The 24806-nt window shown below is 40.1% G+C and overlaps 1 protein-coding gene across 1 annotated transcript in view; it reads right to left on the reverse strand.

Moving 5' to 3' along the window:
* The window catches only part of LOC117246254 (type-2 ice-structuring protein-like), a 28735-nt gene extending 22249 nt beyond the window's left edge, over window positions 1–6486 (reverse strand). Inside the window, exon 1 of the mRNA XM_078164034.1 lies at window positions 6410–6486. The gene's annotated coding sequence lies outside the window, so the exon portion shown is untranslated. The remainder of the gene's footprint in view (window positions 1–6409) is intronic.
* Window positions 6487–24806: the final 18320 nt, after the last annotated feature.

The following is a 24806-nucleotide window of genomic DNA, read 5'->3' on the forward strand; positions in this document are numbered from 1 at the left end:
AAACGCCGCACTAAGATCTAATAAAACAAGAACAGAGACGAGTCCTTTGTCTGAAGCAATCAGAAGGTCATTTGTAATTTTAACTAGTGCTGTCTCAGTGCTATGATGCACTCTAAATCCTGACTGAAATTCCTCAAATAAATTATTATCCTGGAGAAAATCACACAGCTGGTCTGCGACTACTTTCTCAAGGATCTTTGACATAAAGGGAAGATTAGATATTGGTCTATAGTTGGCTAACACCTCTGGATCCAGGGTGGGCTTTTTTAGGAGAGGTTTAATTACAGCTACCTTAAAAGACTGCGGTACATAGCCTGTTAATAAGGATATATTGATCATATCTAATATATGAGTGTTAACTAAAGGAAAGACCTCCTTAAGTAGCCTAGTTGGGATGGGGTCTAAGAGACACGTTGATGATTTAGATGAAGAAATCACTGCGGTCAATTCTTGAAGAGAAATTGGGGAGAAGCAATCTAAATATATATTAGATTCTACAGCTGTGTTTGAGGTTAGATAGGTAGGCCTACCATCTGAGGGCAGGAGGTCATGAATTTTGCCTCTAATAGTTAGAATTTTGTCATTAAAAAAGCTCATAAAATCATTACTGCTAAGGGCTAAAGGAATACAAGGCTCAATAGAGCTTTGACTCTCAGTCAGCCTGGCTACAGTGCTGAAAAGAAACCTGGGGTTGTTCTTGTTTTCTTCTATTAATGCTGAGTAATAGTTTGCTCTGGCATTGCGGAGGCCCCTCTTATAAGTTTTGAGACTGTCTGCCCAGATTAAACGAGATTCTTCCAGTTTGGTTAATCGCCAATTCCTTTCAAATTTTCGCAATATTTGTTTTAACTTACGGGTTTGAGAGTTATACCAAGGAGCAAACTTTCTTTGCTTTGTTAACTTCTTTTTAAGAGGAGCTACAGAGTCGAGCGTTGTTCGCAGCGAGCCTACGGCGCTATCAACAAAATGATCAATTTGGGAGAGGTTAAAGTCGGCACGGGAAACCTGTTACTGAAGGTATTGGTATTGAATTTAACGACGAAGTAATCTTTTCCTTAAATTTTGCGACAGCACTATCTGATAAACATCTAGTATAGTAACTGTTGCTGAGTGGCGTGTAATCGAGTAAAAAGAAATCAAAAGTAATCAGATAATGATCTGATAGCGAGGGATTCTGTGGAAAGACTTTTAGGTTATCAATTTCAATTCCATACGTCAGAACTAGATCGAGGGTATGGTTAAAACAGTGAGTGGGTTCATGTACACCCTGACTGAAGCCAATGGAGTCTAATAATGAGATAAACGCGGTAGCCAGGGAGTCATTATCAACGTCGACATGAATGTTAAAATCGCCTACAATAATAACTTTATCTGATTTAAGAACTAAACTGGATAAAAACTCTGAGAATTCAGATACAAATTCAGAATACGGGCCAGGAGCACGGTACACTATAAATATGAATAAGGAACTATACAAAGGCAATTAAAGCCAAAATTACAAGACACCTGTGCCCACAGTACCCTGTACATACTGTCTCAAGTGAAGTAACATAGTGGTGTGATTAGTCACTGCAAAGTCACAAAAGTATAGTTCATGTAAGAGTAATGTGATACCATCAACAGTATTATAACGGCATGAACTATAATATAATTCATCATTAAATAAATATTATATGTATTTGTTGTGCAATATTTCATAGTTGTGCAATGAAAATACCTCTTGTGCATCAGAGCCTCCAATCCATGCCGGGTGGGAGTGATAAGTGACTTGAGAAATCAGCCTCTGAATATTAAAGTACTCCTGGATGTTGTGAACAGACGCAAGGTTTCCACCCATGGACAGACAGTTTCTCTGCAGTGGAGACAAACAGAGAGACAGATGGACAGAGAGGAGTTGTCAAGGAAAGTAAGAATTAAGACCCCAGGTCACCAAATGTCCATGTGTATGCAAACAAAATGAGCTTGTTGTAGAAGCCTCCTGAGTCAAAGTCACCAATATTACCTCAGCTCTAGCCCAGGTCATAAGTGTTGGAACGTAGCGGTAACAGCGACCACCTAACAAAGACCAGCCCCAGGGACAAGCTGTCGATCTCTTGACCAGGCGACTCTCTGTGGAGAACCATTAGAGTTTGGTTAATGTGGGGTCTCCAGGGAAAGTCTCCATACTATATTAAATGGATTCATTTTGATGGCACAAAGACGCTACAACATAACATAATATTACATGACACAACATAAATATAATATACGTGAGTTAACATAACACAATATTACGTAACAAGACAAAATAACGTGTAAAATGTTCCCAGGACATCCCAGCTGACACTGGGTGAGAGGCAGGGTTCACCCTGGACAGGTCACCAGACTATCACAGGGCTGACACATAGAGACAAACAACCATTCACACTCACATTCACACCTACGGACAATTTAGAGTCACCAATTAACCTGCATGTCTTTGGACTGTGGGAGGAAGCTGGAGCACCTGGAGGAAACTCACACTGACACAGGGAGAACATGCAAACACCACACAGAAGGGCTCCCCGACCCTTGGGTTCAGACCCCCCACCCTCTTGCTGTGAGGCAACAAGGCTAACCACTGCACCACCATGGCGCCCCCACAAAAAGATAAAAAAAATGCGAAATAAATAAAAATGTAATAAAATTAAAAATAAAACGTTGATATAACTCAATACAACATAAAGTGATGTGTGATCAAATAACACAGAACAATGTGATGTCAGTTAATCAAAAACAATATAACAAAATAGTGCATGATAAAAAATAAAAAAAAGATTTAAATTAGTGAATATAAGACAATATACAAAATAACATATTACATAACATGATGCAAAATAAAGTAACAGTACACAAAATAACATAAGCCAATGTAACAAAATACAACAGCATGGTGTCTGGTAAATAACTCAAAATAATATTACACGTTTAGAAACACAATATAACATAACACACATTTACATAAGTGAATATGGCACTATATAAATATATATATATATATATATATACACATACATATATATATATACATATATATATATGTATGTGTGTGTGTGTTATTTCACTGTTTTCATATATTACATTGTTTTGAGTAATGATGTAATGATATTACATAAGTAAATATAACTTGATATAATATAACATGATGGTGTTTGATCAGACAACACAAAATAATATACAAAATTTCATAGTGTAAAACACAATATAGGCTAATATAACAGCATTTTTCAACACACTGCATAAAAAACAACATAACACTAAATAATACTATATAGAACTATGATTATATAACATTAGCAGTCATAATAAATTAAATTTTCATTAGCATTGTATTAACTAATTATAGGCCCATTTCTAAATTGTCAGTTCTGGCTAAGATCCTTGAAAAACTTGTTAGTGAACAATATTGGTGTGTCTGACCAGGCAGTCGGATGGTTTGTGAACTACCTCTCTGAAAGATCTCAATGGGTCCAGTTTGATGGGCTCTCTTGGTTAAGTGTTTTTAATGGTGTACCCTAGGGGTCCGTTTTGGGTCCACTGTTATTTTCTATCTTTATTAACCCTATGGGCCCTAGGTGTTTTGGGGGTATTTTTTACTGCCTTTACTTTTAAGTTCATATCACAGTCATTATAAAGGCTACATACACATGCTATATCTTGTTTTTTTTTCAGGACAATCTGGGCTAACCAGATTTGCCATCATTCCATGTCCTTCTATGTGCCTGTATTTTATATTAATTTTTATATCAATGAAAAAAACAAATCCGTGTGACTAAATTCTTACATTTTTACATGTATCTCACCATAGCAAGTTGGAAGTTGACATATTCTGCCATATATGAAGAGGGGAGACTCTCTGGAATCTGGCAATATAAGAACCATGATGCTGGGACATTCTGTCACTTCACAGCTGTCCAAAACATGTGGCTTGTGCCAGGCGGACATGATTGCTAGTATTTTTTCATTATTGCAAGAAATTCCATTGACTCATTCACAAGTCAAAAATGTGTTTTATCTGAAAGAAACATGCAATATTTACATCTAAGATCATAGAAAAATAGTCAACCAAGTGCACTGATGTCCTCCAAGATAATATTTGCCACTTTGTTTGCAGTAAACAAAGTTTGTTGTTGTTGGTGGGGGGGCACGTGTCCCCCTCAATGTATATGGTGACTACGGCCCTGTCAGCATGCATAATTACGCTGCAGTTGTCTGGGTGCGCAAAGGTGAAGTGGCTGGTCTTGTCATACAAAGTTTGATGGAGTGTCAACTGGACAATATGGAGATATTTGCATCTTGAAAGCTGGACTACAAATGTGGATAGACAGGAAGAAACACACGCAAGCCTAAGACGTGGTAAGATACGATATTCCTCACTATATGAAGTGACTGATAACAAGATCTGTATAATGGATCGTAAAGAAATTCGTCAGGTTTTTATTTTGTAGACAATTGATCTGTATTTACAGCGTGATGGGATGACAGCACAATGATGTGTGTGGTATCATTGGAAAGCTCTGCTCCTGCGCTTTCATGTGATATGCGTGGTATTCCTGTGCGAGCCTGCATTTGCGAGTAATCCGTCCAAGAGTAATGTGTGTGCAGAGCTGCACGAAAGCTCTGTTATTCATGATTTTAGTGTAACTTTATCTTTTTTTTTTCGCGGAGGAAATCAATAGAGAAGAACAGGTGTGAATTTGGATGCACTATGCGTTGTTCGGGCCCATAGGGTTAATAGTTCAGGTTGTAATGTGGATGGAGCCTATTTTCATTTTTATGCAGATGACACTGTGATCTATTGTGCTGGTCCCTCCATTGCTGAGGCTCTTGCCAAACTGCAGGGTGTTTTTAATATTATACAGATTCAGCTTTCGCAACTAAAGCTGGTTTTAAATGTTGATAAAACTAAGGTAATGCATTTTTCAAATGCTCGTAAAAAGCCTGAGAACACTGCTGACATTATTTCTGCTTAGGGAAAGAAGTTAGAAGTTGTCTCCAGTTTTAAATATCTTGGTGTTTGGCTTGATGACTGTCTTTCTTTTAAACCTCATGTTGAAAATCTTCTTAAAAAGCTGAGACTGGAGTTAGGGTTCTAGTTCAGAAATAAGTCCTGCTTCTCTATGGAGGCCAGAAGGAGACTGATCTCTGCTACCTTCTTACCAGTTCTTGATTATGGTGATCTATTGTACATGAATGCATCTGCACGCTGTTTGCACATGTTAGATACTGTATATCACAGTGCTCTGAGGTTTGTTACAAACTGTAAAGCCCTCACTCATCATTGTACTCTTTACTCCAGGGCTGGGTGGCCATCTTTGACTATGCGTAGGCTCAGTCACTGGTATTTGTTTGTTTACGTATATAGCCATTCTGGATAAACTACCATCGTACATTTGCACTTTGATTGCTCAGAGATCTGACTTTATAGTCTGAGATCACAAGATTTGTTTTTATTGTCTGTCCCACATGCACGGTTGTTGATGCCTGTAGGTATTTATCATTTATATCTTAGTGAGTATCTTTTATGTTTGTGTTTTTTTCTGTCCTTGCTGGTGTTGTAAATTTATGCTGCCCTCTTGGCCGGGTCTCCCTTGAAAAAGAGATCACTAATCTCAATGGGACTAACCTGGTTAAAAATGGGTTAAATAAACATAAAAAGCATTTGACACAAAGCGCATCGTAACAACCACATTCTTTTGAAGTGAAAATCTTAAAGCCACTCACCTGTTTCATCTTGGGGAGTTTCCTCTGGAGGAGCTGGAAAGTTTGACACTGCAGTTATTGACTTGGACTGTTTGTGTTTATTAACATCTGTACCATATGTATTATACTCACCAGCTGCTCTGGTCAGACATAAAATTTTTTACATAAACATAAAAAAATTGCAACAGAATACAAACATCGGAATACATAACATAGCCCTATATGAGTAATAAAAAGCAATATAACGTATTAGGATATAAAATAAGATAAAGTTACATTAGCATCTGACACAAAGCTTTTATCAGGAGAAACTGCTCATTGACATTAAACACAGGTGAAGTCATCACAGCAGAGCATCATAACAACCACATTCTGTTGAAGTGAAAATCTTAAAGCCACTCACCTGTTTCATCTTGGGGAGTTTCCTCTGGAGGAGCTGGAAAGTTTGACACTGCAGTTATTGACTTGGACTGTTTGTGTTTATTAACATCTGTACCGTATGTATTATACTCACCAGCAGCTCTGGTCAGAACCATCGTGGCACAAACAAGTGCAGACACAATCAGCATCTTCATGGTGACGATGACTACGAGAGACAGACGTGTTACTGAAACTTGTTTAGGGAACAGCCGTACTGACTGTCAGTCCTGTGAATAAAAGTCAGAGGATGATAAAGTTTGGTGCAAACCTGCTGCAGCACTTTCTTCCTTTTTCTTGTCTTCTCATCGCAGTGTCTGTAGATTCAGCGGACCCTGTGAGGAGGTGCTGATTGAGAGGAAAACCAGTTCTTATATACAGCCATTTATCTTAACATCTCTCAAAAACAGGGAACTGAGGAGAAATATTTGTCTGTTCCCATGAACAGAGGCAACATTTTCACAATACTCAGAAACTTATCAGTTAAGAAACATGCATGTGTCACAGTGATTCTGCTGTGCTGTGGTCCTTGCTGGGGTGACCACTGCACTTTGACACTGCCATGTTCCATTTATTATTTTGTGTCTACATACATGCAGACAATATGATTAACCTTTGAAAGTATTTGATGTAATGGAAAGATATGCAGCAGCTGGGCTAGTTAATCAGGTGCAGATAACACATACTAGCTAAGGAGGTCCCACGGTGGCCCTGAGAGCTCAACACACTTTAGAGACACAAAACAAGCAAACTATTAAAACATCTTCACCAATAAGACAATACAGACACAGCATTTAGAAAAAAAACACTGCAAACAGAGAACACACTGCAAGTAGCCTACAACCAAGGGGTAACCTCCGAGGCTGAAACACGTAGCCCAATCCCATTTCTACCCCTTAAATCTTCCACTTGGTATTAAGTGCCCTTGTTTGTGAGATAACCCTTGATAAGGGAAGTGAGAAATATTAGGGTAGAGATCTTTCCCTAAGAAATGAGACACCACTTCATGCAAATCGGCGTGGCCGACGTGCAGGCATATGTCACGTGTGGTAATGACGCAAGATACTGGTATCTCAAGGCAACTGAATCGAACGCAACTGGATTTAGTTTTTGTCTTAGAAGACGTTTCACCTCTTATCCAAGAGGCTTCATCAGTTCATGCTTGTCTGACTAGCCTCTGAGGAGGTCTTCACAAGGCCAATGATGTCACTGGTTCGTTAGTGCTCCAATGGTGTGTCAACGACAGTCGTTGAAACTCCTGCTGCAATACTGCAATTGGAGTCGTTAGAGTCACATGAGGCCATTTGTGAACGACCATTGTTTTTAGAGGTTAAGCTGTTAAGTCTCCTGGGCAAGGATGAAAGGACAGCATTATAGGTGGGGGATAGGTGGTGTCGCAGACCTCCTCCTCTGTTGAGAGATGGTTTTTCCAATTTCACATAGATGGCTTCTTTTACACCTCTTTCAAACCATCTGTCTTCCCTGTCCAAAATGTGCACGTTGCTGTCTTCAAAGGAGTGTGCTTTCTCCTTGAGGTGTAAATAGACAGCTGAGTCTTGCCCTGACGAGTTAGCCCTTCTGTGTTGGGCCATGTGCAGAGATCTAGCAGTTGGCATATCTGATCTGGACTGAGCTGGGTTCTGTCATGGAGGGTGTTGTCATGTAGCAAACGTTGCCTGTCTGTTTCCACTGCCTCCATGGTTGGAATGCAAGTGAACAGGGAGGTCACATCATAGGATACCATGGTATCATCTGGATCCATTTTTAAACCTCTTAATTTGTTCACAAAGTAAGAGAGTAAAACTGTGATATTGTAGGCGATCAATGGTGCCCTCATTCTGTAGTTTCTGTAGGCATTCTATTGTCTTTTTCTTGTACTCAGGAGGATCTTCAACAAACACCACATCCCTGTGTATTTCAAACCCAGTAACACACTCAGACAAAAACTGGTACATCCAAAAGACCGTACACCACACACCCAGAAGAGCAACCTGGTGTACGCTGTCCAATGCAGTGAGGAATGCCCAGACTTGTACATTGGTGAAACAAAACAACCACTAAACAAACGCATGGCCCAACACCGGCCTCAACTTCAATTTAAACCTGTAAAAACACAGAATAAAGCAGTTTCACGTTACATCAATGTTACTCACTTCACCCACCACTGGTTTTAATGTTTTGGCTGACTGGTGTATATAGAGTCTATTGCAGCTACCAGACAGGTTTGGACTTACTGCCCTTTTACCTCAGTGTTTGTCATTAAGCCTTATGGTGTGTTTGGATGTCAGATGTGTCTTTTTTCTACAATAATGACTTGGCATCAACCCTTACACCCAGCAAGGACCTCGCCCGTTCCTCTATTGAGCAGGCAGCATTTTGGCTGCAATCATGCTTTGGCAAAATGCTTTGGGGAAGTTTTGCCTTTATCTGTTATCTGTTTTTTTTCAAAAAAAAAAAAAAGTTAAAAGTTTTTTTTTTTTTTTTTATTCAATGTGCAATTAAATTTATAGCTCTCACCCAGTAAGGACTCATTGCATCCTCGTAATGGTTGAAGACATAACTTTTTAATGGCTTTATCTTTTAAGATTATTATTTTTTTGTTATGTTATTTAACTTCTCTCCCACCATGACTGTTATAATTCAAACAATATAATTAGTTAATGAACGCTTTACAGGCCGGTTTCTGTGATGTACCACTCATTTTTATACAAAAAACAGCCAAAAAATGAAATATTCTCTAGTTTTTTAGGTTTTTTTTTGGAGTGTGAGATTGAAAAAAAAATAGCTCTCACCCAGTAATGACTCATTGCGTCCTCATGATGGCTGAAGGAGCATGGCGTCAGGGTATTCTACTGCCAGCCCTGCAGTGAGAGCGTTGAAGAGTAACTTTTTCAGTAACTGTTTCAGCCAAGGGTTTACCCATTATTCTCAAAAAATTTACATGGAATTGAATAGGGGACTCAATGAGTCTTTTACTTTAATCTTACACTGTACAAAAAGTAAAAATGCATATGAACTAATATTCTGCATGAAAATTGACTGACCTCAGGCAGATATAAGTATTAAAAAAATATCCCTCCAACCTCTTGTAAACTGAAATGATTTCACTTTTGTTGTTGTCCTTTTTTTTGTATAAAAATGAGATGAGTGGTACATCACAGAAACCGGCCTGTAAAGGGTTAATTAACTAATTTTATTTTTTGAATTTAACAGTCATGGTGGGAGAGAAGTTAAATAACATAACCAAAAGAGAAAAATCGTAAAATATAAAATCATTAAAAAGTTATACCTTCAGCCATCATGAGGACACAATGAGTCCTTAACTGGGTGAATGCTATATTTTGTTTTCAATCTAACACTACGAAAAAAGTAAAAATGCATAAAAACTGATATTCCCCATAAACATTGCCTGAGCTCAGACAGTTGTAATCATTTTTAAAAAATCCCTAAAAAACTACAGAATAGTTCATTTTTGAAATATGTATCATAGAGAATGTTTAACATATTGGAAACACAAAAGAATAGTGAAGGATCACAAAAGCAGTTCATAGAAATAGTCCCTCCATAACCTTTCAGGGGCTCTGTGCTTTGTTGTATCTTTGACCATCCTGTATTCACTCCCAAGTCATCAAATACCGCCGCTCTGTCAGTGGACCTCAGTGTCAGACACTGAAGCACAGAGGCACCCTTTGCAGCAGTCCACATAGAGCAGTTGGGAGTGGAGGTGAATGGGTCAAACAGACTCTGGACTTTCACACGAAGGCAGTTATTAGTTTCCCGTGTAAACCAAAAGTCAATCGAGGTATTTCAATAGCAACATAGTGCAGTAGTCTGTGTAGCATGTTACGCTTGTGACTTACGTCACATGAAGTGGAAACTGAGGTGTATTAATAATTATGTGTATAATAATAGTAGAAGTATCCATCCATCCGTCAGTTCGTCTGTCTGTCCATTTTCATCCCCATGTACAGGGCCGGGTCACAGGGCAGCAGGCCGAGCAAAGCACCCCAGATGTTCCTCAACCCAGCCAACATATTCTCACTCCGACCTCGTCACATATTGACGTTTGGTCATGGACTTTCCACATCCACATACAACGTCCAAGGTACCCTGTGTGCGTTGGTTGTTGACACTCTGGAACATCGTGTCAGGTTCTGCCTGTTACATGCATTGTCCTCTTTCAAGATGACAATTTCCTGTTTTCACAGGAAATGTACAGTTTACATACAGTCTCTTTCAAAAAAAACTCACTATGTCGGTACAACACTGTGAATTGACTCCTTTTCCTTCAACAACAAACACACATGGTTGGGTTTAGGAAAATAGAACAGGGTTTGGCTTTCGAATCTTACAGGACGTGAACACCGCCCTCTCTGGTGAAAGTCAGTGTTTGTTGACAACTTCGGAGAGATACCAGGCTCCCCAAGCAATGGTTTCCAGCTCCTCCTGAGAAAACCAGGATTCCTTCAACCAGTGGGACATGCCCAGAACATCCTTAACAGGACGCATCCGGAGGGCATCCTAATCAGGTGCCTGTACCACCTCAGCTGACGACCAACAAGCGAGGCGTAGCCATGATCTGCTGGAACCTGCAAAAAATGGGAGCCCAAAGGCTCTAGGGAAGAAGCCAAGCTCATAACATGCATTAATTAGATCTTAGTGCGGCGTTTGACACTCTTGACCATCAAATTCTACTGCAGAGACTGGAACACTTAATTGGCCTAAAAGGTTCTGCACTAAGCTGGTTTAAATCTTATTTATCTGATCGTTTTCAGTTTGTTCACGTTCATAATGAATCATCCTTACGTACTAAAGTTTGTTTTGGAGTTTCGCAAGGTTCTGTGCTCGGACCAATCCTATTTATTCTATATATGCTTCCTTTAGGTAACATCATTAGAAATCAATAAATTTAAAAAAAAAAAAAATTCCATAAAATTCCATTGTTATGTGGATGATACACAGTTGTATTTATCGATGACGCCAGAAGAAAGTAATCAATTAACTAAACTCCATAACTGCCTTAAAGACATAAAAAATTGGATGAGCACCAATTTCCTGATGTTAAATTCAGACAAAACTGAAGTTATTGTTCTTGGCCTCAAACAACTCAGAGACTCTTTATCTGATGACATAGTTTCTCTAGATGGCATTGCTCTGGCCTCTAGCGCTACCGTAAGAAACCTCGGAGTAATATTTGATCAAGATTTGTCTTTTAATTCTCATTTAAAACAAACCTCACGGACTGCATTTTTTCATCTGCGTAATATTGCGAAAATTAGGCCTATCCTGACCCGAAAAGATGCAGAAAAATTGGTCCACGCTTTTGTTACCTCAAGGCTGGATTACCGTAACTCTCTATTATCAGGTAGCTCTAGTAAGTCCTTAAAAACTCTCCAGCTAATTCAGACTGCAGCAGCATGTGTACTAACAGGAACTAAGAAACGAGATCATATTTCTCCTGTTTTAGCTTCTCTGCACTGGCTCCCTGTAAAATCCAGAATTGAATTTAAAATCCTACTGTTAACTTATAAAGCTCTAAATGGTCAAGCTCCGTCATATCTTAGAGAGCTCATAGTGCCATATTATCCCACCAGAACACTGCGCTCTGAGAACGCAGGGTTACTCGTGGTCCCTAAAGTCTCCAAAAGTAGATCAGGAGCCAGAGCCTTCAGCTATCAGGCTCCTCTCCTGTGGAATCATCTTCCTGTTACGGTCCGGGAGGCAGACACCGTCTCCACATTTAAGACTAGACTTAAGACTTTCCTCTTTGATAAAGCTTATAGTTAGGGCTGGCTCAGGCTTGCCCTGTACCAGCCCCTAGTTAGGCTGACTTAGGTCTAGTCTGCCGGAGGACCTCTATAATACACCGGGCACCTTCTATAATAATAATAATGATAATAAATGTTATTTGTTGGCGCCTTTCTGAGCACCCAAGGACACCTTACAATAAAAACATACAAAAATACCAATAATACAACATTAAAAATAGATAAAATACATGACCTTCTCTCTCTCTATCTCTCTCTCTCTCTCTCTCTCTCTCTCTCTCTCTCTCTCTCTCTCGTATTCTATTACTGCATCTTGCTAACTCGGCCATTCTGGATGTCACTAACTGGGCTTCTTCTCCGGAGCCTTTGTGCTCCACTGTCTCTCAGATTAACTCATATCACAGCGGTGCCTGGATGGTGTGACGTGTGTGGTTGTGCTGCTGCCGTGGTCCTGCCAGATGCCTCCTGCTGCTGCTGCCATCATTAGTCATTAGTCATACTTCTACTGTTATTATACACATATGATTATTGTCACACATGTATACTGCCAGATACTAATATATACTTTCAACATATTGTACCACAGTAGCCAGAACTATAATCATAATATTATTACTTTCATTAATGTTGTTGTAAGCTACTGTCATTACCGTCTGTCCTGCATCTCTCTCTCTGTCTCTGTCTCTCTTTCTGTCTCATTGTGTCATACGGATTATTTATTATGCTGATCTGTTCTGTACGACATCTATTGCACGTCTGTCCATCCTGGAAGAGGGATCCCTCCTCAGTTGCTCTTCCTGAGGTTTCTACCGTTTTTTCCCCCGTTAAAGGGTTTTTTTGGGGAGTTTTTCCTTTTCCGCTGTGAGGGTCATAAGAACAGAGGGATGTCGTATGCTGTAAAGCCCTGTGAGGCAAATTGTGATTTGTGATATTGGGCTTTATAAATAAAATTGATTGATTGATTGATAATGGGGCAAGAATGTTAGCACATGGAGAGAGAGAGAGAGAGAGAGAGAGAGAGAGAGAGAGAGAGAAGAAAGAAGCTTAGTGTATCATAGAATGTTCCCCGGCAGACTAGGCCTATATCAGCCTAACTAGGGGCTGGTACAGGGCAAGCCTGAGCCAGCCCTAACTATAAACTTTATCAAAAAGCAAAGTCTTAAGTCTCGTCTTAAATGTGGAGATGGTGTCTGCCTCGCGCACTGAAACAGGAAGATGATTCCACAGAAGAGGAGCCTGATAGCTGAAGGCTCTGGCTCCTGATCTACTTTTGGAGACTTTAGAAACCACAAATAACCCTGCATTCTCTGAGTGTGGTGATAATGTGGGATAATATGGCACTATGAGTTCATGGAGACTGACCGAGGATTTTAAATCCAGTTATATACATTACAGGGAGCCAGTGCAGAGAAGCTAAATATGGTTGTTTTTCTTAGTTTCCGTTAGGGTTGCCACCTGTCCTGTAATGTACTGTCCCTTAAGCACCTTAACTTTCATTCTTGTCCTGCCACATTTCACCCTGACACCGCCAAGCGCAGCTAAACTATAACAGTTACCAACCGCGTATCATGCCAACGTTAAAGGACAGCTATTTTCGTCAGGGTCGGACGCCATAAGTCACTGCCCAGGGTTGACCCTGTCACTGTAAGAATAGCATTCCTTTTAACCAGTTGGATGTTAGCTCAGACAGCTAGCAACATGCACTACAGAACATGTACAAGAGAGCAAAACACAAACCATCAATTAATTTATTAATTACATCACATTGTATTTAACCCATATTATATATTCAAATTAAACAATTATGGTCAATGGTCAAACACAAAATGTCACAAAAACAAAATTCAGAATACAGTTCTAAAAATCAAATGTCATTCAGTAAATAAATCAAATTAGAAAACCAGATAAACATCTCAGCTTCATTCAGTTCAGTGTAAGTTTGTCAAAGGAGGAGATATGTAACTGAGAGATGAAGGGTAAAATAAATTATCTGGGAGAGCAGTCAAAGGTCCAGTGTGTAGGATTTCAGAGGATATACTGAAAGAGGTTGAATATAATTTATTAAGTATGTTGGGATTCACAGGACCACAGATATTTTGTCATTTGGTAAAATCTACACTGGACATTTAAAGGCTTCCTTCTCTGCATGCTCTTTGTTCTCCAAACAAAGACCACAATTTGACACCCATCTCCAGGAGGTCTCACGTCACACCTCAGTCTCACAACTTGATTGGACAGGACTTTTACAGTGACATGTGACTCTGTGATGTCACAGGCATCTGTAGAAGGTCTGCTCCCCTTTTTACTCTAGAGCTGGTGAACAACTCACACCGCTCTTACTTGGGAACTGCGGAGCAGCCCACACCTCTTTCCAGCTGGGCCTGGACCAGCCCAGATGCTCAGACCCTTGCTCCTTACCCTGAACCATCTAAAGTGGGGCAATTGATCACAGACTCTCTAACCTGAACCAGAAAGTTAGAGGTGCAAGCACAAGGTTTGCAACTAGCTTTCCAGCAACAAGGAACTAAGTGAGTTAGCACCCAGCGTCTAACTCTGCAAGGACCCTGAGCGACTGGCTTCCTCGGATCAGAACCTTTGGAGCAAAGACCCAACAAAGACTGCACCTGGAACCATCTTCCCAGCCTTCTTCTGCCAGATAACAGAGCAGTACACCACCAAGTGACTCTTTCTCCCATCCATTCAAGGATCAGTAATGTAACAACTGGGCATAGGTTAATCACAGCTTTACAGGCTAAGCAAGACTGTTTAACTTGTTGTATGTGATTTAATGCTGTTTGCTGAGTTATTGCTGTGATAGATTGCAGTTAGGTCATTGATTAGTTGGCTTCACCACAGCTAAGAGTTTAGTTTGCTAATATTGTTCACAAACAGATTCTTGCACACATCTAAACAATCTCTGCATTAATCCAGACCGTTTGCAACACACATCACATTGACATAGACTCATTAACAAATAGGCTTTCAACAGAGCTACATGCAAACTGGCATCTCAAAGTTCCCACTTCTTTTCCTTTGTCTTTGTCCTGACCACACGGTCAGACAAACACCTCCCCTGATCTGAAACCAGCTTTGATTCGGCCATCTTGTAGTTCTCTGTTGTCAGCCATTTTGTTTTGTAGGCCAAACAGCTCCTTGATCACGACACCCGCCTTTGTTTTTCTCTTCTTTCTCTCTCGCACGCACACACACACACACACACACACACACACACACACCAAGGTTGTATATAGTTAGTTAGAATTTGTGTGTTTGGTTTTGCTTTGCTACTTTGTCAATAAATATAATTCTTTGGAATCATACCTGCTGTCTGTTTAATGTTGCACAAGAGTGAATGAATAGTCAACCTCTGCTGCGTCAAGAACTCCAAAATCCTTCAGGCGTTACTGTTAATTTTGGTTGTTGTCATTAATTTAATTATTAATCAAAACTCCAAAGTAATAGTTTAGCGTATTTTATGAGACTGATATCTTTAACTGGCTATCATTTTTCCCTTTACGGGAATGGTGCCCCACGAGGTAATTTAATGTTAATTAAAGCCGCTACAAGGAACTTTTAACTGGATATGCACAAGTCTCTCGTTTCTGCTGATGTCTGTACAGTAAATGAGACCATCGGTGTGAAGATAAGCTATTTCTATATAGTGTATATCCATACCTTTAGGAAACTGTGTCCGGGTCCGCCCCAGGTCGCTTCTAGGACGAAATGATTTACGGCACTCAGACGGCATACGTCATCTTACCTAGCTGTTTACATTTAGCCGTGGAAGTGCTCGCCAAACAGGCCTTCAGCCTTACCAGCCAACCACTGTGTTTACCCCGGCGGCGGTGGCGCTTGCGCCGGAGAGGTGGAGCTGGGGCGCGGCAGAGGTGAGCTGGGATCCCTGATAGGAGCCGGGGCAAAGTTTTCCCGTCTTGTTGTTTCATTCATCCCCAAAACAAACACATGCGCGAGCCAGGTAAGCGTCTTTACGACAATACGCGCTAGAGCTCATGGGAAATGTAGGCTTCATTCCGGCAAAACACTACCGCTTTTGTCCACAGGGTCGCCAAAATCAAATCTAAATGAAAGTTCCTTGTAGGGGCTTTAAGTCACATTATTTAACATAATTATGAATTATTATTAATAATTATTAATTATTTCCGATAGCCAATTGACCCCAATATAAGTGATGCCTACATGTGAAGCCCGAATTTAAATCCCAACAAGTATGTTTTTCAGTGTAAAATCACCTGAAAATAAGAATCATTGTGATTTTGTTTCCTTAGCATGAGCCATTCATATCTACATAGGGAGCTAATTCCTCCTGAACAATGAACACATTCTAACCAGGAAAAGTTTCAGCTGGTTTCAATTTGCAATCCTCGCAACTAGATGCCACCAAATCCCCCTAAAATTTCCACACTGGACCTGTAAAGGAGACTTTACACTCTCACTCTGTTCTCCTCCATGCTGCTTTTGTTCGTTCGTTGGTTTCCCTTCCCCCGGCGCACAGGTGTGTCTCATTTCTCAGTCCCTGCCTGTCAGAGTATAAGAAGGGCTGTTCTGTTTTTTTTCCCCTTTTCCTCTTTCTGCTACATCACCACAAGATGGTGCTCTTGCTTTAATGAGAAGGCTCATGGAATGCAGTGTGCTTTCAACCCCTTGTTGAGCAGAGATCACCATCTGGTGGGCTTATTAAACAGAGACTGGTTCATGAGGCCTCATTTGGCCGTCACTGCAGTATATAAGGTTAAAGTGATGACTGAAACTTGCAGGCTGGTGGTGTGTGAACGCTGCTGTCTACATGGTCTGCACTGAGGCACCGATGAGGCCCCTGAAGCTGTGACTCATCTATAGGGAAAGTTGGACAATGGGCGAACCATCACTGCTGATGAGAGGAGGATGGTCATGGTGTACTGCCTTGTGTACTGTTGGATCAGCACGTATTGAGGTAGGCACGTCCTGTTTGGGCTGCTACGCTTATGCAAATGGTCCTTACATTGTTTTTTGTTGCTCAAACAGACAAAATAAAAAAGGAAGGAGATATATCAGACTCTGATACACACACAATACTTATTTTAGTCAATTCATGGTTTGATGTGGTGTTTTAATGGAATTTAATGATTGCAAGAGACATACACTCTGTGTTCCAATACCCATAAAGTATGGCAAACATAATTTAGTATGTCCCAATACATAGTGTGTCAAATGCAGTATGCCACAAATACCAGGATGTTCTACTATATGTGGTTGAATATAATATGTTAGAATCTAGACTGTATGCAGCAGAGTTCTCTGGGTTGACCGCAAGCTTGGAGAATGGTTTTGTTTTATCTCCACAGTAACAGATATATGAACAGGAGGGTCAAAGTTCAAGGCACAGTGTTATGAAGAAGTAGTATGTCCCAACAGAACATATTGTGTAAAAGCAGCTGCAAAAGTTAAAAGAAAAAATATGCGGCTCAGAACACACCCATAGTACATGATTAGTCATATCTCATAAAGAAGTTAGTGCACACAGATCGCTGTCACCATCAAATCTGTTGCAGAATGTTTCTTAGATGACACTGATATTGCTAATCATAAACATAAATAAATAAACAAACTCCCTGTTACATCAAACTCCTGTGTGGGTTCTCATGTGATGAACTCAGGCTTGCTTGTGCGTAAATCTTATTTTTTTAAATGACTTGTTTTTTTTCCAGGATAACTGCAAATCATACAGGATTACAATACTTTTCCTTCAGTGCACGAGAGTGAATAGTAATATTGTACAATTTACCTTTCGCTAAGCCCCGCCCCTTTGTGATGGTCCATCAAGCTACTGGCGTAAGCATGGTGCCCACTCTGTAACTAACTGCACTCTTCTCAAGTTTGAGATAAAATATAACAGGTCTTTAATCTAGACAGAGGCCGATGGGGAATAGTGGACTTCCATTCTAGCAAAATGCTGCAACAACCTGATGGAGCCATATACGCCACTGTATTGGCTTGTCAGGCAGTCAGAGTGGTGGAGTCCTCTGGAACCCTAAACAGTGTCATGAGAGTGCTGGGTTGCAGGGATTTAAGATTTCAGACAGGGTAGCAAAAATGTACCCTACGTTTTCCCACAGAGCAATTAAATGGTGTCTCTCCTGTGTGAATCATCGAGTGTAAGTGTTCACTCTCTGTAAAAGATTTCTTACAAACTGAGCAGCTGAAATGTTTTTCTTGTGAGTGAGTTCTTATGTGTTTCCTCAGATGCTGCCACAAGCTGAAATATTTCCCACACTCAGAGCAGCGAAATGGTTTTTTACCACCATTCAATTCACTGACAGGGACTTGATCAGTTTTAAGAGAGTTTAAACCTGACTGAGGTTCTCTGGTCTCTTTCCAATCATCACTGTCATCAGTCTCAGGTTCAGAGGACTTTCCAGTCTTGTCATCAGTCTCAAGTTGTAGATGTGTATCTGGTTCTGGTCCTCCCCAGTCCTCTACTTCAACTTCTATTTCCATATGTTCAGTGTGCCCTTGATGAAGCTGTGAGGACTGAGGTTTATCTTCATCATCTTCACTCTTCACAGGGACAGGAGTGGATATGGACTTGGTGTTATCGGCCTCCTCCAGCCCTTGAAGCTGCTCTCCCTCCTGACTGATCCAGAGTTCCTCCTGGTCCTCTTTAATGTGTGGAGGCTCTGGGTCCTCCTGGTCCTCTTTAATGTGTGGAGGCTCTGGGTCCTCCTGGTCCTCTTTAATGTGTGGAGGCTCTGGGTCCTCCTGGTCCACACTGGAGCTCCAGTGTGGAGCTCCAGTGTGGACCAGGAGGACCACACTGGAGCTCCACACTGGAGCTCCAGTGTGGACCACACTGGAGCTCCACACTGGAGCTCCAGTGTGGACCACACTGGAGCACACTGGAGCTCCAGTGTGGTCCACACTGGAGCTCCAGTGTGGAGCTCCAGTGTGGTCCACACTGGAGCTCCACTCCTGCTGCTCAGGGGGAACTTCTTCTTTAACCACCAACAGCTGCTGGACGTCTGCAGGAAACAGGAAACACACAGATGTTACAGAGAAATGTTGTCGGCCCGGCGATAGTAAGGTTTTCAAGTATCGAGGATAAAACAGTACGTGCTCTTCGAGCTTATTTTTAAGGTGATTTAAGCTTCAAAGCATCTGAAAATCTTTTACAGTGCTTTACATCATGCTCTCATTGTTTTCTCGACTCCATAAAATTAAACTTTGAATTCAGAGAAAAAAACATAATCCTTAATTTCTTTCCTTGATTTAACAAGTAAGACATTTACCAATATTTTTTTTTTATCATTGTGAGATTTTTTTTAAGTTTCTGTTACTTTTTTTACCATTTATAGTACTTTTAAAGGTTCTTTTTTATTTCGATTTTTTAAAAATGATCTATTAGTTTTTGATTATTTATCATATTTTCAAAGGTTAAGGTTAAGGTACTATTTTTTTAATTATTTAAAATTATTTTAAAGGTTCTGTTATTTTTTATCATTTATAATATTTCTTAAGGGTCTGTTACTCTGTTACTCGCAGTTAGGTTTAATGACAAAAATACTTGGTTAGGTTTGAGGAAAAAAGATCATGTTTTGATTTGAAATAGGTGCATTTGTTACTTTACAACAACACAATGTAAATAAGTCATGTTGGTAACATCAGTACACAAGTATACGTGTATTGCATAACATTAAAACAACACTGACTTCACGCTTTACTCGGGCATGAACCGTGGTCTCCTGTGTGTTCGACCCATCCACCTTCTCTCCGTCCTTAATTACAGAGACTTTCTCGCTCTTTGTACTCCATCAGTTGCTCTCAGCATCAAGTAATGCTGTGGATTGGTTTACACTGGAGTCAGCTGAAAGCCCATTGTTTCTCATAAACACGCTAAAGGGGGGGGTGCCAAAGTACTGCAATGAGAACAAGCTGTCTTTAGCTCCCTTCAAACTGCCTGTTAAAGGCAGGAATATGGCGCTGTCTTGCCACTCCGCCATTCTACATATAGAGATTCGGTCACAGAATGGGGGGACAGAGCTGTCTCGACCATCATTTTGACATGAATAATGTTTTCAACTCAACTATCACTCTTCTGTTGCGATGTTGTGAATTTTTTTCTGGCAGCTAAACCCAGCAAATTTGAACAGTTTTCTTCTTCTGTCGGAATACAGGCGGCAAGAGGATCTGGAATACTGTGAAGTACAAATTCAAATATCTGGCAGGTAAAAAGAAGGTTAAGAACGATGGTCCAGAGTTATTCATGTTGACTGGAAACAAGAAGAAACAGAGGACCGAAAGAAGAAGCTTCAGGAGAGGGAAATAATGGACTAAAAACCTCTTGATTGACCAATAACAGAGAAAGACAGAACCACCCCACCCCCCAAAATATAAATAAATAAAATAAGGTCACGCCCCACAGCAATGTTCTGTAAAATAGAGATTATTACATCTCTTAGGAATGAAAATGAAAGACATGCAAAGGGATGTGTCACTCACTGTGGCTTATGGATTTGTTTGTTTTTGGACAGCGGTGCAGCTCTTTGGCACAGAGGGAAATGTGGAAGAAATACAAATACATACTAAATGCATTATTTCATAGATAAACATATTATATGGATATTATTGATTTTATGTGTGTAAATATTTAAATAAATACCTCTATGAACCCCTGTCATGTTTATTCAGCATTTTTTTATTTGCTGTATTTACAAAGATTGACCTCCTAAGTTTTCAGATAAAAAAAAAAACACACAAAATATGTTACACTGAAACCAAAGAGAGGCAGGTGAGTTTTGTCTTCACAACATGACAGAACTGTAATGGACCCGTCATATTAGCACCCTCTGCTGTGTTCATGGTGTACTGAAAGCTGCCCTGGTTGCTGCCACAGGTTAGGCTGTGTAGACAAAGGGTGCTACAGGAAGAAGTGCTGCTCATTTCTGCGTGCAAAGGTTTGCAAATAGTGACAGTGTAAAGCAGTAAATATGTATTATATCTCCTCTTCAAACAGCTCTGAGAAATAACAAATGCAAAACCACAGACTCTAGACTCTTGATATGGTTAATAAAGTCTGTCGATATTGGAAAAATGTAGTATTTAGAAAAGCCCATCAAGATTTAAAAACAGTTTAGAAACTGTTTGGTTTGAAACAATCTTCACTGTCTTCATTTATGAGAGTGCGACAGGCCACACGACAGGAAACTCATTTCATCTGCAAAGTAAGAAATGAAGTACAAGTGTGTTTAAAACCACAACAGTGCAGGTGTGCACGATAAATAAGGAAGTGCATCTCACACATGTGTCACTCTGCATGAACCACGCTGGACCTGATGTTTGCCTTCTAGGTAGGAAGTGTTAAAAATCATGACTTCTCACTGTAACAGCATGACTTTAAAACCAGCATGGAGATTATTTTGAGTTGTGACAGTGAATTACTGACATCGTGTAAACAATGTAGTCAGACTGCAAAAAAATATATTACCTTAAGTTCAAGTAAAAGAAAAGTGCTGCTGTGAAAATTACTTTATTTAAACTTTGAAAGATTTCATTTTGAATAATAGTTGTGAACGAAAATGAGATTGTGAGACGTAGTTTTTCAACATTTAATTTGCAAAGAGCTTTTTTTTTCTTTTCCGTTATCACTCACAGCTGATGTTGGTTTCCTTTAGCTAACCACTGTCAACTGCAGCATGCACATACAGCCCAACTGCCTAATGGCTCGCAGACAAGGCGCATTATTTGTTTCAACGATAGAATTGTTTTTTATTCTACACAGAAAAGCCAAAAATATGGCGTTCAGAGGGCTGAGGAGAGAGCAATAAACCTGAGACATAATGGACTGTATGCATCTCGAAGGAAGAAGGAGGAGGGAAAGACATCATGAACAAATAAGCTACAAAAGACGACAAAAGCAGTAAAAACAAATGTAATGTCATAAGCCCATCAAAGAAGATAGGAAGAGCAAAAAGTAACTTAAGAGGAAACAGAGGAGGAGGAATGAAACCATTATCACTTCATCAGGAAGTGAAATATTTTCAGACTGATATTTATTAACTGTGTACATATATTTATATTTTATCTTTAATGTATTAAATATATATCATAAATGGGTAAATATATCATTAAGTATTTTTTTTTCATGTATATTTGGTCATTTTTATTTCATGTGTTTACAAAATGTATTTACCTCCTAACTTATCAGATTTAAACTTTACAAAATATTTATTTTTGTACAAAATATGGATATTCAGGACATTTAGAACAGGCTTCTCTTGACAATGGGACACAACGAGATTAAAAATATATGATGCCATATGGATTTTTACTAAACTTGGTAGATATGTAGAACAGGACGCCTCAAGGTGACTGGAGAAATTTAACTCTAATTGGCAACTGGGTGGCGCTATAACAACAGAAAAATGCTTCAAAATGGCTAAAATGTGACCGATCGCTGTGGCTCCCCCTGTGGACCAATGTTTGGTATGACTAAGTCATGGTATGGTATGCTGTACATAATCACGGAAACTGTCAGTGTGTCATTCTGTCAGTCAGTCATTCTGTCTGTCCCACGTTTTTCTCCTCACTGACGTGGTCAATCTATGTGAAACTGCACATAGGCATTGAGGACTGGCATAGGTAGAAGGTGACAAATGGGTATGGACTAGTCACTAGTATTTAGTTTATTAGAGGTGCATGGCAGGCAGCTTGGCAGGTGTCAAGGTGTCATTTTTTGCCTTAAAAACCCTGTTTTGAGGGCACAATTGAGAATCCAGACAGAAATGTCTTGGTAAAAAACATCTGCTTTTCATGCCCCTTTCAAACAGCAATGACTGGCTAGAACACAGCTGGTTTTATTGTTTGAAGGTCTCAAGCAGTTATCTGCAGCTTGGCAGAAATCTTCTCAAGGGATGCAGAAATGCAAAATGCCAACATTTTCTTCTGGAGACTGGGCTGGACATAAAGGTGTCTCAGTGGGGAGTGCAGGCAGCAGGGGAAAGACTCAAAAGCAGACAAAACAAACAGACTGGTGCAGTTCAGTGATATACATAAATGAACTTACAGGCAGGTGTTGGGAGGCAGACACAAGGTTCTGGCAGGCAGATTCAGGTCCAGGCAAAGAGCAGAGTCAGGTTCAGGTTGCTTGAAAACCAAAGTACAGGGCAGATGGTGACGAAGCTGAAAGGAACAAAGCATCAGCATGGAGTGAGTGACTGATGAGGTGAGTGAGAACAGGTGAGCAGGGGAATGAGGAAGTCGAGTGAAAATGTCTGAGGGCATCTGGTGGACAGGTCAGGAACTGCAGTTAATGGTTTTGAGGAAGTGGCTGAAGGGTGATGTCTCAGTAAAAAACAACCACTTCTCCTGCCATTATCCCTGCTCGAAAGTCAGCAACGAGTTGCTACGAAACAGCAACATTTAGGGGCTCAAGGGCTGCAGGAAACACAGTGACAGGTCTCTAAATACACACACACATTCTGGGGCTGATAAGCTACAAGAAAAAACAGCCACAGGTCCAAAAATAGGAAGATTGTGATATTGTGTTAGTGGTACTTTTACTTCAGTGTAAGGTTTGAGTACTTCATTTCACAGAGACTGTAAGTAGTGTGTCAGTGAGCAATCCTTGCCCACATTATGGGCACGAGACACAGTCGAGTCAAGTTAAGACAAGTGAAGGTGTTTCTTGTCATATGCACAGTTGAAAACAGGTTTCCCTGCGCAATGAGATGCTGCTTAACAATGAAACTCCGAAAGTGAAAACTATAAATACAAGATTATAAGAAAATAACAAGAAGGATACAAAGTATCTCGTAAAATCAAAAGCAACTAAGTATCCAAAAAACACTACATACCATATACAGATACACAGTGTCATCATGTTGATAACATAACTACAGAACTACGACTTGAATTTTTCCCCCCAGAAATCCAGGATGCTGCGTTCAGCGATGCCGTCCAACAGTGGACTGTCCGTCAGTGAAATCATCGCTTCAGTTTTCCATGAAGCTGTAATCTGTGTTCTCCTGCTGCAGTCATTTGCAGGTAACTTACACGTGACACACCTTCAGCTGCTGAATAATCCCTCTATACATCCCTGTGGCAGCCGTGCTTTGGTCAGAGGAGAGACTGAAGACAGTGTCCAGGACTGTTGACACACAGTCTGGTGCCAGTCAGTGTTACTAAAACACATTTAACATCTGAACACGTCTCCTGAATCTTTAAAGTGAGGTTTTTATTTGATTATGATTGAAGTAACACAGAGCTGCTGGTTTATTATGTGCATCTGTATGAAGCAGCCCAGTGAGACCAGTTAGTGGCGACGTTACACCTGTTGTGTTAAACTATTTACGACTACAAATTCCTGGCTCTGTGGTAGTTTAGTCTTACTGGAAAACATCCAAACAAAACCTGTTAATCTTCACTGAAAACACAAATTACATTACGTCACAGAAACATTATGAAGACTTTCAGTAATGAGACAAAAATCTGAGCACAAACTGAAAGACAGTTGTTCCGTAATTTTCCTCCAGCATGTTCTGCTTTTGTGACTGTGTGGTTAGACAGACAGCTACAGGTCTCTTCCCAAACACAAGGAAGGAGAGGAAGAGACTCACACTCTCTGAAATAATGTTGTAATTTCGCCACGTAGGACCTTTATTTATCTGAATTTACTGTCCGAGCAAAAGACTGGAACACCTGCCAGCTTGAACAGAATGTGCCAACTCGTGCGAAATGGCTTTGGTTGCAACCAAAAAGAGAACAGTCAAGTATAGAACATCAAAGTATGTTATTAGAAATATTATTAGAAAGATCAAAATCTAAATCTAAATTTGGGTGCACATTCCTGGGACGTGTGCTTGCTTGAAGTAACAGTATGGCATCAGTAAGTGTGGGTATTGTGTGAGG

Source organism: Epinephelus lanceolatus, chromosome 22 (assembly GCF_041903045.1).
Source record: "Epinephelus lanceolatus isolate andai-2023 chromosome 22, ASM4190304v1, whole genome shotgun sequence".
Classification (NCBI taxonomy): domain Eukaryota; kingdom Metazoa; phylum Chordata; class Actinopteri; order Perciformes; family Serranidae; genus Epinephelus; species Epinephelus lanceolatus.